The following is a 20,371-nucleotide window of genomic DNA, read 5'->3' as shown; positions in this document are numbered from 1 at the left end:
CTGCACCTATAAATAATTATGCTACAAGCTTCCCTGCTTGACTTTGCATTAAAAAGGAATGATGGATAATGATTTCAGTGAAGAATTGGAGAACAGCAGAAGGACCTTTCTGCTGGTAGAAGTTGTATGCTGAAAATGTTTATTGGTTGAGGTATGCCAGCATAGCATCACAGACCATCTTAATATGCCAGGCTTGCTTGACAGGACAATATTCAGTAACTTGGAAATCATGCTTGACAAATCTGGTAGCTTTCTATGATTTTATGACTTGGGTAGATGATGGGAGAGCAATGAATGTTGCATATGTTGACTTCAGCAAGGCTTTTGACCTTGACAGCAAGGCTGTTTCCCATGACATCCTTGCAGGCAAGCTTTGGAAGTGTGAGTTAGACAAATGGACACTTAGGTGAATTGAGAACTGGCTGACTGATAGAGCTCAGAGAGTTGTGAGCAGCAGTGAAGAGTCTAGCTGGAGGCCTGCAGCTAGTGGTGTTCGACAGGGATTGATACTGAGTCTGATCTTGCTCAACATCCTTGTCAGTGACCTGGATGAAAGGATAGAGTCCACCCTCAGCAAGTTTGATGATGATATGAAGCTGGGAGGAGTAGCTGACACACCAGAAGGCTGTGCTGAAATTCAGTAAGACCTGGACAGGCCAGAGAGTTGGGCAGAGAGGAACCTGATGAGGTTCAGCAAAGGAAGTGTAGATTCCTACACCTACAGAGGAATAACCACATACATCAGTAAAGGTTAGGGGATGACCTGCTGGAAAGGAGATCTGTGGAGAAGGTCTTAGGGGTCCTGGTAGACAACAGGTTGACTATGAGCCAGCAGTGTGCAATTGTGGCCAAGAAAGTCAATAATATCCTAGGGTTCATTGAAAAGAGCATGACCAGCAGGTTGAAGGAGGTTCTCCTCTCCTTCTACTCTGCTCTGGTGAAGCCACATCTGGAGTACTGTGTCCTGTTCTAGACTCTCTGGTTCAAGAAAGATGGGGATCTTCTAGAGAGAGTTCAGTGGCCTGCCACAGTGATGATTGGGGCCTGGACCACCTCCCTTATGAGAAAAGGCTGAGAGACCAGTTCAGATGGAGAATAAATGACTGAGGGGAGTATCTTATTGATGCCTGTAAATACCTAATTGGTGCTATCATGTTTTTATGGATTTTGTTGTTGGTATTCCACATCATAACATCATGTAGTGCACTGGGAGTTAAAGAATTAATGCTCCAAGTCCATGGATTGTCGATAGTTCTGAGTACCCGGTTCTCAGAAGAGAAGAAGAACTAAATACTACATACGTCAGAGGAATTTGTGTTGTTCTGTTTCTGTTTTCTGTTCAAAGGGAAAGATAAAAACTGTTCGCAGATCACGAGACATCCCTCTCTTTTGCCTTTCCACTCATCCCAGCTAGACATCTCACTGTCAGCATTAGAGTAAGGCCTTTAGTTTTTGGACGCTCACTCTCATTTTATTTGATTTATTAGCTTCAATTACATCATATTCTATTATACTGTATTATGTTGTATTATAGTGTGTTATCTTGCATTCTGATATCTTTTCGAGTGAATTAGTTTGTTTCTCCTCAGATCGTTGCCACTGTTTTGTTTTTAGGCCCATCTCACTACCCTTTTCCCCTTTCCCTTTTCTTCTGCGGTGTGGGTCTGTAGGTCCCACTGCCCCATTAGTCACAGAACCAGGCCAAACTAGCCTGTAAACCGCTGACAGGCAGGAGTCACACTGATGCGACCAAGCACTTCTTAGCAGTATCCAGTGACAGAAAAGGTGCAATGGGCACAAACTGGAACATAGGTAGTTCTATACAAACATGAGAAAGACCTTCTTTACTTTTACTTTACTTTGAGGGTGATGAAGCACTGGAACAGGCTGCCCAGAGTAGCTGTGGAGTCTCCTTCTCTGGAGATATTCAAAAGCCTGGACACTTTCCTGCATAACCTATTCTAGGGAACCATTTTTAGCAAGGGGGTTGGACTAGATGATGTCTAGAGGTTCTTTCCAAACCCTACAATTCCATGATTCTGAGAACTCTGTATGCAAGTTTTACCAAAACTTGGTATGCTGGAGAAAAGATTAAATAATTTAAGTTACACTCAGTAAGAATGTTACTTTGACTGCATGGTCCTTTGTTCCTACTCTCTCTGATGAATTCATGGTGAACTGGTGCAGCAGGTAGCATAGAGCCAATATTTCACTGTACCTCTGGGTTTAGAGGGAAACAACAGATCATGTTGCTTACAAAATGTCACCTTGCCCAGCTAGATGCAATACTGAATACAGAACAAAATCCTTCCTTAAAAGAGGGGAAAAAGAAAGTGCCAGAGAAATACATAATAACCCTCACGGTATCTTCATGGAAGGAAGAAAAGCGGAAATCCAGTATGGATGGACCAAAATGGAAATAGAGTTAATGAGTGGAAAGAAGCCCTCATTCTCACATTTTCAAGGCTCTAAAGAGTTATTCTCCCTTCCCCAAGATTGATCTCTAAGGTTGTTGTCCCATGTCAATCTAATAGCTCCTGATCTTCAGATTTAAAATCATTCCACACTCAAGTGTGCCATAATAATTGTACGTGACATTTTGTGTGCTCTCTGACATATATCACATATATCACATGCATCATTCATCTTGATTTTGCCAGCAATTTATTTGTTTTTCTTACTCCCTTCTTATTTGAACAGGACGTCACTGTTTTATTTGCCATCTGTGAGCTCCATATGGTCACTGCTAATGAAAGCAACTAGTCTAAAAAAGATGACACCAGTAAATAACCTTAGTTTTACTAAATGTATTGTCTACTTCTTTTAGCTTCTTTTAGACTGTTGTTGATATGTTTGAATGTCAAGATAGATAGTCATCCTGCAGGATTTGAAGACCATAGGGTTTGGAATATCTGGAAATAAAAAAAGAAAAGAAAAAAAAGTAGCACAAAACCCACTACCAACAAAACAGTTTTTGCAACTCCAGTGACATTTGTGGAAAACTCTCCAGTCCTTCAATATCTTTTTCCCTTAGGTAAGACATGTTTATATTAGCAGCATTCCCTGAATTTCTGTGGTGTATCATAAACAAAGAGTATGGGCTGTTACATTTTTTCCTTTTCTTGCCTTATCCATAGACCTTATATCTGAATCTATCACTTTGTTTACAAAACCACTTATGTCGGTGGGACAGACAGCATGGGGTACACAATTGAGAACCACAGACTGTTGAGTTTCTGAGCTCTTTGAGGGAATGGCTGTGAAAAAAAACATCTGTATCTCCCTCCCACTTGTCTGTCCTATTGACAGCCTTTCATTTGGTAGACAATAAAGTTATTTTAGGCCTATGTCTGTGGCAACAAGGCCTTGTAAACCTTGCACTCTGCTTTCTCCAGAGGAAGTCTTACCAGCCATAACAGTATCTGTCAATTGTCCCAGTGGAGCTCTCCAAGGAAGATGTTTTTCCTAAAACTGCTGAGGGAAGAGGCCAGGATTTGCTTCTGATGTATTTTTTACACTTCAGGAATACAACTATGGTAGGCTTGGATCTCTGAAACCCCATTAAAGCTCTGGCAGCCAGAGTCAGGACCTTTTAAGCCGGTGTGTTTCCAAGTTTGATTTTTATAAAAGATGTTGAAATGTATGCCAGCATTTTGTGGCTACAGCACTGTTACTGTACACATGGATAGTGGTTTTAATGATTTGTTAAAACTCCTAGGTTTCTGGATGAGGTTTTATATGTTATTTTGAAATACATTAAATAGAAACTATTAAATTATGTATTGCTTTTGCAATGCAACTAGAAGTCATTATAATTAGAATAAGGGGTAATATACTATATTTAATAGAGACCCTGGTGGTCTTTATGATAAAGTTCAATTAATTAATGGGACAATGGCAGGGTACTTTTTCTTACCACAAAGTTTGTGTTCCATTGCACAGAACATCCATCACTGTTTCTCCGTGATAGCCATTACAGCAGTCTCTCTTTTTATGTTTTTGCTTTGAGTCTGTGCAGTTTTAAAGTTCCCCCAGTTCTACATTAAGCTTTTCACTGTCTGCCTTGGTTGTTTTGACAAGTAAGACCAAACACCGTTGTGGTAGCATGAATGACTACTAAAAAGAATTACTATTTTTGCTTTGCTAACTCTCTTATTTACTAAAAGGCATGATGCAAAAAATGGCAAATTTAACAGATTATTCAACATAGCTGGGCATCTATGAGTAGTTTATGTCCACGTATTACAAAATTTAAAAGGACCATTTTAATACATTTCTTCTGGTGGATTCTTATCACGTGATAATAGAATCATAGATTATTCTCACAGCTTTTTTTAGCAAGAAAACTATTTCCCTCAACACCACCTGAAGTTTCTTCTGTATCTGTGATCAGTCTGAACTTTGTTCCAGTGAGGCCTAGTTACTCATAAATGGATGAATGGGTGGTTTGATAAATGTGTTGCTTGACTTTCTAAGAGTATGATTCTTTTTTTTTTTTTTTTTTTTTTTTTGATGGCTATATAGTAAAGATGTTTTCCATTCACTTATTACCATATATGTGTCTATTAAAGACATACCAAGAAACAAGCCAGATCTGTTCTAATGACTGTGAATAAATGGCACTCTAAAGGTAATGAAAGGGTATTTACTGGCTCTTCAAAGGCTAAGTGCTACTAAGCATTTTTTTGACTACATCAAGATAGCTGTTCTACATTCAACATCTGATAGCATCTAGGCCTTGAGGACTGACATAGTTAGTGTTTAGGGAAAAAGTATCAGCATCTTCTCAGTAAAACTAACAATTAAGGTTGTAGCACCTCCTTGATAGCCAGCCGCTCCAGGATGTCCAACAGATACAACTGTCTATTTTCTGTAAGAGATTTAAATGCCCAGGCTAGCATCAATAGGTATCCCCTTATACAACACACTGTAAGAGCAAGAAATGTGTATACACTGTATAACAAAAAGAAGCTTTATCATCTGCAACAAGCAATGACCTCCTATGAGTGCTTGTAAGATGCAACAACACATATTTCTCTTCAGTGACTGAATGTTATATTGTGAGTAAAGAAATGAGCCAGCTTAATGCCATCTGTACTGAATTAACGATAGTGGGAACCTAGTGACTGTGCTAACCAACAGGGTAAAAGTCAAATTTGATATGCAGAATCTAACATTATAACATCGTCTTTCTAGCATGAAGAAGGGGTAACGGACCTTCTGTATACATACGGATAGACTAAATATAGGAATCCATTCTGTTTTTTATCTTTTTCTTCTTTTCTGCTGAAGAAACAAAGACTGATTTGTATAAGAACTATATTGGCTTTTGTATTGGTCTGAACTCTGCAAGCTTTGCTTTTTATTCATTTTTATTTTCTTCTTATTGTTTGTAGGTTCTTATCCCAAATTCAAGAAAAAAAGTGAAAGAAAATCTTATTTTACAAAAAGACCTTATTTTGAGACAAATTAAACTTATACATAAGGTGAATTTGAAACAAAGATTCAGTCCTGAAAAGATGATAAACTGAAGTTGCTAGCCTGTTTATGTTGGTCAAATGAATAAGAAACCTTCTCAGACAAGCACTGTAGCTCATGCTCAGATTGACTCATTCGCTCAATTTTATTGACTTCAATCTAACTTTGCAAGGTGCTGAGTGCCCTCAGTTCTTGTGGACTTTAAACAGGTTGAAAGAATATGGAATAGAAGAAAGAAACATGAAGACAAAATAGACCCAGGAAGAACATTAAATTTGAAATGAAAAATAAAAGGATTAAAAAAAAGAAAAAAATGCAAGTTATAAGGCAAGTATAGTTTCACCTAACTTCAGTCACCTACAAGCTAGGTATCTGTGTCATTTTTTCCAGAATTTCTCAATTGTCATGAGGAGAAAGTGACATCTCCACAGAGATACTAATTCCACAGGCACTGGAAAACTAATTTTAGTAGGGGTTGAAAAACCCTTCAAGGTATCTTGTGTGTCTGCACTGATGTTAAAGAGACTCTAAGAAATAAGTTTGGACTAAAGGTTGCTGAAATGATACTTTGTCTAGGAGATATATGCATTAATTTCAAAGGAAGAAAATCCAAAAAGCATAGAGTACTACAATTCTGAAGATGAATCTAAAGCAAGCTGATCAAATTCATCAATTTCTTGTTGATTTGTTGGATGCTTCACTGAAATGTAAGGTATAAAAGATCTGAAAAAAAAGTATTTTCTTTTTTAAAAAAAACTATTTTTCAAATAGCAACTATAATATTTTTATTTCTAGCTCTACTCATTTTTAATCAAATGAACTTAAGTGTTTTAAAGTACCTGAATGCCCCTATGCAGGAAATTAACCAACTGTTATGTGCTAAAAGGATCTCATCTGCAGCCATAAGAATTTACATTATTACCACTTAATCCTTGTAGGTATCTCCCAGAAGACTGGTAACTCCTTCTCTGTGGGCTATAACCACAAAAGAGCTGAAGCACCTAAACTAGGAATTTGGTCAGATATAATCTTACTTTATGGTCTTTAAACTTCCATCCAACTGTAGAAAAACTTCCCAACTGATCTCTAACAGCCTGCTTTGCAGAATTATTGTCCTCTGAAACATCAGGTACATCATTCATTACCTATAAATAGATGCTGTGAAGCTCTGACCACTTTCTAGTTATGTGCCCCAATGACTAATTTTCAAACACCTGGACACCAGCCTGGCAGCAAAGACTCAAAGGTGGAAAGACTAAACAGTGTTGTCAAAAAAATCAGTAGGAGACATTTTATCTAACTACTAGGAAAGCCGTAGTAGGAAAAAGTATGAAGTCCTCTTCACAACTGATATTAGGCCATAGGCAGTTGTTATGCATGTAAAATTCAGAAGCCAAAGCCCTCTCTAGGAGGCTGGACTGGGATTCATGTGTCATAAAATAGTCATGCCTGAGATAAATAGGTAAGGACTAGTTAAATAGATAGGCAAAATTGTGAGACAGCACTGGAGACAAGCATAGACAGGGGCTTCAGAGTCTCTTAGGATAGAGCTTGAGCTGAGGAGTGTTTGAGCAGAGTAATGGTTGGAGAGGCCAGAGGCAGGATACAAAATAAAGAAAACCTTTTCCTTGGGGCTTGTGATCATGAGAACACACTTGGAGGATTTGTGCAATTGGGCTCAGAAGAATCATAGAATGGTTTGGGTTGGAAGAGACCTTAAAGATAGTCTAGTTCCAACCCCCCTGCAATAGGCAGGGACACCTCCCTCTAGACCAGGTTGCTCAAAGCTCCATCCAGCCTGGTCTTGAACATGTCCAGAGAGAGGGCATCCACAACCTCCCTGGGCAACCTGTTCCAGTGTCTCACCACCCTCACAGTAAAGAATTTATTTCCCATATCTAATCTAAATCTACCTTCTTTCAGTTTAAAGCCATAAGGAAGACAACTCTGTGACAAAGTCTTGGCCTGATCACCCACTCTACATCACTCTGAGCCTCGTGCTGGGGGGTTCAGATTGAGGATGGCACACCTGCTCTTCAGACTTCTTCCAAGAGATGCTCTCTAGTGATTGTGTAGCTAACATGGCACCTTTTTTTAATGTGTATTCAAGTGTCACCTAAGCAACTTGGCCACTGGTTCATTACAGCATGTGCAAAACTGTTGGTCAGGGAGTGGGAGCCTGTTTTACTCTCTTCTATACTTGAGGAGTTTAGGTCTCCATCTCTCAGCCTCACTGGTTACAGTGATAGTCTAGATTTAGTGCAGAAATCCTCTTCCCTTTCTGTTGAAGTTACAACATTGTCTGGGGAAAAAATAAATGAAGATTTCTATCAATAGAAAAAGAGATAACAAATATAGTCAGATGAAAAAGGACAGTTATGTGCCTGAGAACTATGGGACTATTTTTGCAGAGAAAATTTCTTCCTTGTAATGACTTGGAGCAGTTGTTACTCTTCCCATACATTTCCTTCATGGGGGAATGCTCTGATTACTAGCTTAGGAATGAAAAGTTTTCTTCTACATGTTCTTTCTGAGCCTTGAATCTCCTAAATGGATACTTAACAGCCCAGTAATCCCTAACTAACTCTAGGAGCAGGGCTATTATATATGAATAATTTCCAAAGACATGTCCTCTTTTGCAAGCCAGATTTCTCATCTGTGAATGCTTCAAGAAACTGATGGTAGTTCTGGGTGTCCAGCAGTGTGCAGCTCCTTCTCTCCGGGAACAGTACAACCCTCCAGCAAAGACCGCACGCGTGCTCAGTAGGGAGTGCTGGACCAGTGTAAGTGTTGAAAATGTCAGAGTGCACAATACAATAGATCCAGTGCTTTTTGGAAGCATTAGATTTACAGCTCATGCATTACAGATATTCTAGGCGTGTGCAGTAAGTATGAAGCTGCTAAGAAAAATTTTGCTTACTGGGCACTTTCTAAATGTCACATATGCCCTGACTGATCCTTTACACAAAAATATTGCTGCACGTCAGAGTACAATGTGAGAAGTCATTACCCGTCTCAAAGTCTACCATGTGGAAAACAGACATCTAGCACAGTCCAGACTCAGTTCCAGGAGCAATCGGTACCACATAAAGTATTGCAATATGTATCTTGTATGCATGTAAGTTCTCTTCTAGAATTTGTGTTGTTTCTCCGTTCCTTTTTGCTACTTAGTGATATTTGTCTACCTGATGTTTGCACTAGTAGCTATGCAGAATAAATGCAAAATGTTATTATTCTTTGCACTGAGTGAGGTCTCAGGCCTCACTCCCTTCTTGTTGCCCCTGAATAACAGAATTTGCTTAACCAAGCTGATTTGTGATAGTCAGGATTCGTTTCTCAGAAGTGTAAGTTTTCTATCTCCCATGAAGTTCAGGAATAATACCACGAACTTATGACCAACTAAGTGCCATGGCACGAAAATAAAAGAAAGAAGAACAAAATTTCTCAGAAAAAGTAACTGAAAAGCAGTTCTTATTACTTCTAGTCTCTTGAATGTACCTTACCCTGCAACAGTGCATTTTTTAGTATACAAAATGTTCATCATTTCATATATGTATTTGCCTCTTACAGAGACACCAGTATCAAGGATGATGACATTTTCTCCATCATGACACATTCTCCATCTCCCTCTGTTACAAATGCCAGTAAGATGAATTTAGCAATCTCTTCTGTACTTGCACAGAAGACAGCAACTTGAGGACAAGAGAGTTTAAGTGGTGACACTGTGTTCATGAGGTCTGCTAATTTCTCTATGCCAAATATAGATTTTCCTCCTATCCACCACATTAGATTGTTAATTTTGAACAGACCTCCAAAACTTGTTTATCGGTCCCACTTCTTACCTTTTTTTAGACTCTCTTCAAAACTAATGCAAATATAAAAACAGACCTTTTTATATAAAGATATTTTAAAAAGCCAGCATGCAAGATTGCCTTCCAAAGTGATGTATGAGGGCGGCTCCGAAATTAATGCCTCCTGTTTTATGATGTTTTGTATGTATGATGTATTATGTCAGATTTCAATATGTTACGTCAATATGATGTATTATGTCAGAAGCAGATATTGATCATATGGCAGTAGAGTTTGAACCTTCTCACCAATATTCCACTGCATTTTTTCACTGTGTGACAAGTGGCATCAGAGGGGCAGTTTGACAGAATAGTGTCTGACATAGAAGTGCATATGAAGTAAAGGGGTGGAACTGAATTCCTCCATGCAGAAAAAATGGTGGCCACGAACATTCATCACCACTTACTGAATGTTTATGGAGACCAAACAGTGGATGTGAGCATAGTGAGGCAGTGGATGGTGCGTTTCAGCAGTGGTGACAGCAATGGTGGTCACCTCCACTGGTGCAGATTGTTATAAGCACAGCATGCAGCTCTTGTTCATTGCTGACAAAAACGCAAAGCTAATGGTGGTGACTGTGTTAAAAACAGTGTTTCGCAGCTGAGAATTTGCTCTATTAAATAGTGTTACTGTGCTCTTTGTTGCAGTTTCCATGGAAATAAATATGAGACATTACTTTCAGAGTACATACATACTACATACTATTTTATTAAAATCATCCCCGATTTTCCTAAGTTTTCTAGCTACACAGAAAAATGTTTCATATTTTTGGCAAAATTCATGTTCATAGATATCTATTTCTGGGTAATGCAACCTGTGCAGTGCAATACAGAGTTAACTGTGGAACGCCCCTGTTGTTCCATAATTTCTTACTGCACTGGAATGAAATTTAAAGCTAGCAAAATTTGCTGGGAATAAAATTGTTTCAAAAGGCTTTTTTGGGACTGAAAACAGATCCAATATCCTTTTCTTTGTTTAATGTAAAGGGGCTATGAGCATTTTTGTAGTTGCATTAGTAATCTCATCAGGGTAAAATCCAGGCCCAGGTTATGCTCTGAGCCAGAAAAGATATTTTCTCTCCCAAGACCACCACAAATCAGGCAAATTTCAATTTGAGACAGTTCTTCTATTTTTGACATATATTCTTTAGTTTTAAAACTCATCCACTTTACTAAGGTGAATTAATTCCATTACATTCACAAGATTACAAGCACAGAGAAGATATTAATGGGAGTGTGGATTTAAGATCAGGCTGTTTTTGTGTAAAATGCAAGGTGCTTCTCAGCATGGTATTTATGTCCTTAGTAATGACTTGCTTTCCTAAAGCAGTTACTGAAAGATCAGTATATGTTTGATATTAAAACCAATGAAACTAATGAAAACACGCCCACAAAAAATATTTTTTGCTTTGAACCACAATAACAACAAAGTACTTTTTCAGATTTATTAAGGAAATCCTCATGCTATATAACTAATCAGGAAGGATTTCTGTTGTGTTGTTGTTGCTTGTTTGTACTTTCCTGGTTTGCTGAGAACATTGCGATATAAAGATCTGTACAAAGCTAATTTAAAAATTTCACTGCCATATGGACAGTTAAGAGGATATTTAGATACACACAGACTAAAAAGGAAGGTCTACAGGTTCTAACCTGCTCTATACTTTCCTTAATGATAAAATGCTTTATATTTTCCTTCACAATACGAAAGGCCCTATAATATTACCCTAGCTTTTTAAACTGGGTGCAGTCAAAGGCTTATTAAATTGATTTGAAGAACTTTTCTCAGTCAATTATAGTCAACATTTACCCGCCCCAAGTCTTGTAGTCAAAGATGGCAACTTGCTGGTCTGAGTTTCAAAAAGAAATCAGCACATTCTGAATTTTATCACACACCTATTTGCTCTCTGAAATGAAAACACACTTTTTTTCTCTTCACATATAGTACGACAAGGAATCCAGACACATATAGGTTCAGTTCAGCTCTTTCAAAGCAAATTGTAATGTTATAGTGGCATAAAAAGTAATCTCTCATCAGCTGTGCTCTGGTAAATGACAGTGCCCATAGTCCTAGGAAATTACAGAAGTGAAATAAAACATTTAACCTTAAAGTTCCCTCACACCATGGAATTTTATCACCCTGCATCTCAGGAGCTCTAGACAGGTGATGTTTCCAACTTCCAAGGTGTTGGAGATGAGTAAGATTTGGTTCAGAAGAATACATCCTCCGATCCTTGTGATTATAGTGAGTACCTCACCACATATGGGGCCAGGCATTTTCACTGCCACGTTTTTTATTTCTACAGTTCATTAGTTTGTATAAAGCCACCAGGCAATACTAATTAGACCGCCAAAAAAAAAAAAAAAAAAAAAAAGAAGGAAAAAGAAAAAGAAAAAGAAAAAAAAAGAAAAAGAAAAAGAGAAAGAGAAAGAAAAAGAGAAAGAGAAAGAGAAAGAGAAAGAAAAAGAGAAAGAGAAAGAGAAAGAGAAAGAGAAAGAGAAAGAGAAAGAGAAAGAGAAAGAGAAAGAGAAAGAGAAAGAGAAAGAGAAATTTGAATAAACAAAAATGTGCATTAAGAAATCCAGGCAACTTAAACTCTGCACTAGATGTATTTATAGTGAAGCTCTAAGAAGAATGTCTTAGCATCCATAACAAGCAGTTTCCTCTGTACAGTGCACAGCTTGGCTGGGCTCCAAATCCTGTCCCAGAGAGTGTATTTTATGGTGGATGTAAAAGGATTATATTTCTCCTTTAAGGGAAACATTGTGTAAATGATTAATTACCACAGGGATGTGATATTGATCTCGTCAGAAAACTGTGTTTTAGAACCAAGATTAGGAAATGCTAATCCACAAAAATTCCTGTAATTCATTAAAACAGAGATCTAGGGGTTGCTCATGTATTTATTGCAATGACATCAATCATAATAAAAATGAAACACATGGTAATAACACAGATGACTTACATACTTGCACAGAAATAGTTTGTTGACTTTTGCACTGCAAAAATGAGCTAATATTTTAGCACTGTCAAATGTCCTAAGAAGCAATCTAATGTATTCTACAATAAATGACTTAAAGGAATGAGATAGCTAAATTTCAGAGACACAAAAGTGTTCAGTTTTAAAACTTGTTCTTCTTTAATAGCAGGCATCACAGAAGCTTACTTATTTCATATAGCTGTACTCTAATTTTTGGAATTTATGTACAGTTATGAAAGATGTGGGAAATATAAAGATATAATGAAGCTTTGTTGTAGGAATAAGCATTTACATGATGAAAATTAAAAGATTAAACTACATCTCAAAATTTTCCCATAAAATACCTTCGAATGACCTCAAAATGGTTTGCATAATAACAGAGCTATAAAACTATTTATCAGAGCCTAAATCTTGTAACAGAGTATAAGTGAATAGAAAGTAAAGAAATACAATAATAGCATATCTAAGAAAAGAGTATTAATTCGAGAATGAAATATTGATCTAGTCACAGAATCACAGAATGGCTGAGGTTGAAAGGGACCTCTGGAGATCATTTGGTCCAACCCCAGATGCTCAAGCAGGGCCACAGAGAGCACCTAACCCAGGGTTATGTCCAAACAGATCTTGAATATCTCCGGGGAAGAACACTCCACAGACTCTCTGGGCAACTTGTTTCAGTGCTTTGGCACCTGTACAGAAAAGAAATTTACCACTAGTAAACTACTACTACTCGTCTTCATTTTTTGTCTGATTGGAAACTGTATCCATTAGTAGATGCACAAATTAAAGGAGTTATTGGCATAAGCCAAAAGAATATAAATCCGTGACCTCAGTTCCAGACAAAATGCTCAGAAGCTCCTATTAAGTAGCAGTGACAGTAAATAGTGTGTCTATTAGGCTATCCAGAGTGTCAAAGTTTAATGGAGCTCTCTGAGAAGAAGCCATGATGAGGCCATTTTTACATAAATACCATTTAATTACATCTTCTAACAGTACAGCATTCAATATGATGTAAATTAACCAGTCAAGAATTTTATCACACAAGGAACAACTTTAAAATAATCAGCATAGACGCACAAACTTAGTATCTGCTGATCACATGATACTTTGAATTATCACCTCTGTTGTAGGATATAGGCAGTCTAACTAAATCAAACTGCAGTTTAGTCTATATGTATGTACTAGTATTTCATTAGTGTTATTTCATAAGGAAAGATATCACCTTTTGCAACTAAACTGGAAAATGTCTTACAAGTTCAGAAATGTTGGACACTTGTGGGACAGGTGTTCCTGCAATGGAGGTTCACTAACCTAAACAGAGTTTGGGGTTGTTACCACTTAACTATACCTTTGCAAGATGCTTTCTCCATAATGTTGAAAGAATAATAGAACCTTGGAACCATAGAATGGCTTAGGTTGGAAGGGACCTTAAAGCCCATCTAGCTCCAACAGTCTGCACAGCAGCTACTCACCAGATCAGGCTGTCCAGGGACCCATCTAGCCTGGCCCTGAATGACTCCAGTGATGGCACATCCACAAAATAAAAGCTGACTGACTTTTTATAAAAGGACTTGTTCTACATGAGATGGCCAAAGAGATATCACAGGCACATGAGCTTCTAACCAAATACTGTAGCTTGGTATTTTCAGTCAGGATTTAAATGCTTGTTCTGCTAAGCCCCTTGGCTGCCTCAGCAGGGTGACACAGACTCATGAGGCTGAGAGCACAAATCATTGCTGTTATTTGGGTACGGCTTATGGATATGAATTTACCTTCTCTTTTACTCGTCACATTTTTTGTTGTGGGAATCAAGATTAAGTCTGGTATGTAGAGACTTTAGACAGGCATAGAACTGGGGATGGAGGAATGTTCAAAAAGGCCATGCACTCTTTAAATGCAAATTTTAAATAAGAAGATTCTTCTGAGAAAGGTAAATAATGAGAGGGTCTTTATGCTGTGCAATGTAAAGATTGTAGCACAACATAACACTGTTAGAAATGACCCCATTTTTATTTCTTTTGACATTTGTGCATGTTCACTCAACTGAAAGGACATACAGAATAAGAGTTCTGCAAGCCAGCATCTATTGCCAGTTCCACAGCTACTGCTCCACAGAAGTCTGGCCAGTGTGTGTGAAGGGCTTAGGCTTTTGAATGGGATCATGTGTTTTTATTTATTTTAGCCTTTTCAGGGCAGCAGTGGAATAGTTTTAGACCAACTGGAAGAATTTAGCCACTAGAATCTTCCAGCTAAGTCAGTGTCCTCTCACAATGGTGTCAAATGAAGAAAGGCAAAGAGTGCATCCTTTATTAAGTGCTTTTCTCAGCAAATTATCAAGTGTATTTACTATGAAATATTAGGTCAGTTTTAGAAAAAGATAGTAACAAATTTGCTAGATATTAAGGTACAACGTAACTGATAAAGCTCTCTGAATCATCTGTATAAATGGTATATTTTGTAGCTTCTGGAACAGTTTCAGTGGTGAAATAAATTTGCCCTTTTTGAAAATAGTTCACCCTATGTGTTTACACCATCTGACTGCCTTTCTGTGGTAGACTGCATTATAATGTTCTTATGAATTGTTTTAATTATTGAAGGATCATAGGAAACTATTTGAATCAGTGTATGTATATATAAAAAAATCCTGCATGGTTTTAAGAAAATCTCTGATGTATAGTTCTCCTGCACTACTTTCTGCAGTCTTTGTGCTTCCGTTATCTGTATAAGTGCTCATTTAACGAATATTTACAACTTAAAGAATGCCAGGAATTGTAAATAATACTAATGTTATGAATTTCAAAAATATGTTTTCAAATAATGTTTTCAAAACAATAATGTTTTCAAAAATACTGAAGATATTTTACTTACCTTATGAATATAATGACAGTGTTGCATCCAGTCTAACAAATGAGCTTGCATGCACTTAGACTTACTTCAAAATTTTAAAGCTGTAACTGAAGAAGATAAAAAAGAAAATGTGAATTCATGGGGCATTTAGACATCAGCTCCAGGAAAAAAAAGAAATACTCCATACTTGTCCCAAATCTCAGAATAATCACCAGGTCAGATTTTCTCTTATAATTTTCCAAGATAAAGCAAAGAGACTAAACTTGATAGAACAGAGATTAAACAAAATAATTGGTCTCAGATGGAAAATATGACACAGAAATGAATATTGTAAAAATTTAGAAAATTGCTTTAATATTTTGAGAGTGTAGCTAGAAAACTTAAATATAGTGGATGAACCCATACCGACTTCGGAATTTAATTATATCCAATACTTATAGGTAAATCTTGAGTTTCTTACCTAATCGAATTCCTGCTGCAAGGACTGGAACCTCGCCAAGCAAGGACATGCTGGCAACTGAGCTGAATTTGTTCTCTTCTGCATCATGATACTGTGCTTATGTCAAATAATTTGTTTTTATTTCATAAGGTTTATTTCCCAATTTTCCATAAGAACAGAAGCCTTAAAGTCTTAGGATGTCTTAAGGTCTTCCCCCCACCCCCAGCATTCCTCTCCACAAAAAGCCAAGAACACAAAAACAGGTCTAAACAGAAACAACTGAAAATTAAATTAAAAAAACGTTCATTAAGGTCAGCTGTTATAAATCTTCATTAGCACCAAACTAGATTGAGCAAGCTAAGTTCAGGCAGCTCAGTTTTCCCTGTCTGTCTAGGCCACAAAATAAAAAAAAAATGAAATAGGCCAAAACCTGCCTGTCTCCCCACCTCTAACGTCAGTTGACATAGAAGGGTTTACATCTTCATGCCCAAATTTCTTCGTCCCACCTTGTTCTTGACTACCACTCTTTTTTGAACTGGGCATTGTTTGGGATGTGCTGGTTCTCATAGAAAAAATCCATATTATAGAACACAGAAACAAAGACTGTAGTAACCTACAGATCACTATTGCCTTGTCCTGGCATGTCTATGCTCTCAAACTGTGCTTCATTTTCTAGTATAGGTGATGCCATGTCAGACCAAAGCAATATCTAGTCCTACACCCCACATCTGAGAGGAGCAGATACTTATAGAAGAATATGAAACCAGTGGATCAGTGGGTGATACCTTCCTGAAAGCTCCTTGACTCACTGGATGTGTAACTCTATTGATAGGCTTCTTGAGGAAATCTGCATACAGATAACTTGTCTTCAGTGCAATATGCTGAATTGCATTTAAAGTCTAAGTAAAGATGGAGCAACTGCAATATTCTGTAACCAAGTGATCTACTTCCTAAACACATATTGTATCAAGAAGAAATTCCTTTCATTATTTTTTAAATTGCCACTGACTATTTTCATTTGCTGCTCTCCAGGTCTTGTAATAAAAGTGGTAATTCTATTGACTTTTTCAATGTCATCCAGAACTTTATGGACTTTCATGAAAGCTCATCTTATTCAATCCTTTTCCAGACTGGAAAGTCCAAGTCTTCCCACTCCTTCATCACCAAATACCTTTAATCATTCTTGTATCCTTTCCAGCTTTACCAAATAACTTCTGACCATCTGAATGAAAGCAGATGAAATGCAAACAGAATGGAAAGCACTAAATGTCTTCAGTCATGATTTATTTTTTTTAATTCCTAGTCCTTTCCCTAATAACATTTGTAAGTGTTTTAGAACAGTGCTAAGCGCTGAGCTAGCACATTCATGGGTCTAAAATAACTCCAAGTTATCTTTCCTGAATAGTACTAAGTCAAGATATCAACACCTGACACCTTAATTTAGGAATGTTTTTATTCAAGAATAACCATGTTTTATTCCTTTGGAATTTATTTATTTCTGATTTTTTTTCTCAATCAGTTCTCCTATTAATAAGTCCCCTTAAAATGCAGTAGTGTCAGTAAACCCTGATACTTCAGTCACCTCCTCTTGTTTTCAGGTCATATGTGAATATGCTGAAAAGTCTCATTGGGGATCTCTAGTTCCAATACAGAGCAGTATCTGGGAACCTCACCGTACTTGCAAACCAGCCATTTATCATTGTCCTGTTTTTCTATATCTAAACATACTAGAATTGTACCTCTTAATGTGAGCTATTTCTTTACAACTGTTTAGTGAGGGCTTCACAAATGAAATCCATGTAGTCTGTGTTCCTTTTTGTTAACAGAACTCTTTTAAAGTGCCTTCTTATTTCTGGCTTAAGTGTTTTCCTGATCTTTCTAACAAATTTTCATAGTATGCATTTTGTTTGAAGATTCTATGTATTTTTTAACTATTTAATGCATTTTAGATGTCAAATGAAAACATTTTACCATGTGTTTGTCCTCTGTTTTTTCTTTTTAACAGAAGAAATTCCCCATAATTATATTGCCTTCTTTTTGACATTAAACAGTATATTAGCCAGGATCTGGGGGCAGGAGGGTGAGAGGGGGTGAATGACACATGGGATTTGCCATGACTACAAAAATCCTAGATTTAAGTATTTTATAAATAAGTTTTCAATAATATTTTTTGAGTTTTGTTAGGTGAGCCCCTAGTTGCATTTCTTTCTACCCATTCCCTGACTACTTGTTCCACAGAATTGAAACTGCTCTTGTCTAAAAATTTAGTTTCAACTTCACCTCATCCCCAGCTGAGACATGTATTCTTTTGACCAAACCTCCTCTGTTTTATTTCTGTTTCTTGGTCTTTTAGTTTGATGGTTGCTCTCGGAGGTCACAGAAAACATTGTTATCCTAGTTGGATATTACCAATTACATTATGCTGTAATTTCATGCGCATCTATTCTATAGTTCCCATATAGTTTTTGCGTTTCTATTACTTTTCCTCTATTTGACTTCCTTCCATTGAGTTTTTGCATGTTATGTATCGATATGCTAGTTTAAAACAAGAGACAATGATTTTCTTCTTATTGTTTCTTAGACTTCCGGCATTTTTACACAACTTTTATTTCTCACTTTTCAGTGCACTGCCTAACTGAAAATCTATTTAAAGATATTGTCTCTCATCAATTACAATTTTCATTTTGACACTTTCCTCTTCTTTACCTGAGGATACACAATTCATCACCTTGAACTCTGTTCTCTTTCTGCATCTGCTGGCTTTCTGTCCCCTCTCCTTCCCCACTCCACTAATTTAAATGTTCCCATATATTTTTACCTTTAAGTGAAAACAGCCTTGTTCCATTTTAAGATAAAAATCCTTCAAAGAAATCTTCATTTCCAGAAATTTTCACAATTCCTGAAGAATCTTGTTGACAAACAACAAGTCCGAGATCCCCTGGAGAGCAATAATCAGCTGAGATGAGGCGAGGGACGAGGCCACACACTCATATGGTTTCTAGCAGCCAAGCCATTTAATGACTGCACACAGCCATTTATATAGAGCGGTACAAATAAATGCTAAGCACAACAAGGCACCGTTCTCATAACTTGCAGTTGCTTGCAGCTTGTCTCACAGCACCTGGCACAGTGGTCTCTATCGCAGCTCCGCATTCCTTTCGCCTACTCGCATCATTGTTCTGTGTGAGACAGTGATCCATAGCAGCTGTTTTGCTTGCAGTGACCCAGGAGGAGATAAACACGGCCTCCCTGGGTCAGCCATCCGTCCACAGAATCTAAAAGCCTCTATGATTCTCCAGTTTCAAACTTGAGATTTCCAGAGTGAGGCTTCCTTTCCCTTTCTCTTTCTCCCTCCTGCACATGATGGGTGCTGTTAGGCTGGAGTTGGGGGATTGCTCTGGAGTGTGTTACTAGATACTACAGAATAAACTCTTTGCCTCCATGGAGGACCTAGTTCTGCACCTCACAACCTGCTCAACAGACTTTCTCAGTGAGGTTTTCTGTAATGTAACAAAAGAAAAACAGAAAATAGCTAATATAGCCTTAGACAATGAAAGTTTGATGGCAGAATAATCCTAGGGAGAAGAGCAAGCTCCTAAATTTTTAAAATTATGCTGAGATATACCTAGACCAAGTGTGTAGAGGAATACAAGATATTTTTGTGATAAAGGAACACAGTTGAAGGTGCTACTGAGACAGATGGCCTCTGCAAAGTGGGTCTCCCCAAAGTGCATACAATCAAAAGATGGAACAAAAACAGAGTAGCCCTTAATGTAAGTGAAAAACTGAATGTTTGGTTCTACATGGTAAACAGCAGTGAAGTACTTTTTTTTTTTTTCTTTCCAAATGTGGGGTCTGGATGGAATTTTAGCTACAAATATTTTTGCAGTTCTGAAGGAGGAACACTTTCCAATTTAGCAAAGGATCAGAAAGAAGGGAACAACTGTGACAAAACAGTGTGAACACAGTAGATTCTGCCAAAAGAGAAATCCTTGCGGGAAAAGGAGGATGAAGGTGAACTCTCAGAGTTTTTATTGGATTAGTTCCAGTATAGTGCTGCATGTCGAAATGAACAGCTGCAAGGCTTGAAACAATTTCTGGTCAGGAATCTGGATTTATTTGCTCAGTTCCACAATGTACTTGACATGTTCATTAGCTGCACCTCACTAACTAGCCATTTGGAGTACTATAATCACTGAAATTCAAGTGATTTCATACTTTTTAAACTTCCTTCAACATACCTTTCTTTGCCCAGCTATGTAAAAACTCTAATTATTTTATTCGCCCTCTGGAGCTTGAAATGCCTGACAAGATAACAAGAGTAAAACTTCATTGATTTATGACATTACCGCTGATTCAGAACAAAATTTCAACAAATTGAAATGAAAGAGAGAAGAGAAGACTCAGATGTGGAAAATTGTGTTTGTCCCCCTATTTTCTATCCAATACTTTTTGGACAGTCTCAAAGCTGGGGACAGGCTCAGATATCCAGCTACTTCTTTGGAACTATCATCATTTTCTTTTCCCTGTGTTGATGCCAGGCATCTGAAAGCCACTGCAAAACACAGCCTCAATGTGAGCCAGAACTAGAAATCTAATTCAGTGTTATAAATCAATGAGGAAATCTTGCCAGGTGTCTTTAGCCCCAAACCTCATTTCTTTGTCAAAGAGAAAAATCCAAGTCCAGAGAAAAGTATGAGGAAAATTAGAAGAGTGCAGATTGGTGTGACAACAGCGATACGTTTCTTTTAATATAACCAGTTAAAAAATTTGTAGTAGCT

The 20,371-nt window shown here is 37.4% G+C and overlaps 1 long non-coding RNA gene across 1 annotated transcript; it reads right to left on the bottom strand.

Moving 5' to 3' along the window:
• Nucleotides 1–12,158: 12,158 nt before the first annotated feature.
• LOC121109197 lies at nucleotides 12,159–18,704 on the bottom strand. Its single transcript, XR_005861309.2, has 3 exons — nucleotides 18,409–18,704; nucleotides 15,173–15,258; nucleotides 12,159–12,993 (listed from the first exon to the last, which is right to left on the bottom strand). It is a non-coding gene; the product is annotated as an uncharacterized LOC121109197 (long non-coding RNA).
• Nucleotides 18,705–20,371: the final 1,667 nt, after the last annotated feature.

Source organism: Gallus gallus, chromosome 1 (genome assembly GCF_016699485.2).
Source record: "Gallus gallus isolate bGalGal1 chromosome 1, bGalGal1.mat.broiler.GRCg7b, whole genome shotgun sequence".
Classification (NCBI taxonomy): domain Eukaryota; kingdom Metazoa; phylum Chordata; class Aves; order Galliformes; family Phasianidae; genus Gallus; species Gallus gallus.
This window is presented reverse-complemented; position numbering and strand designations above follow the sequence as displayed.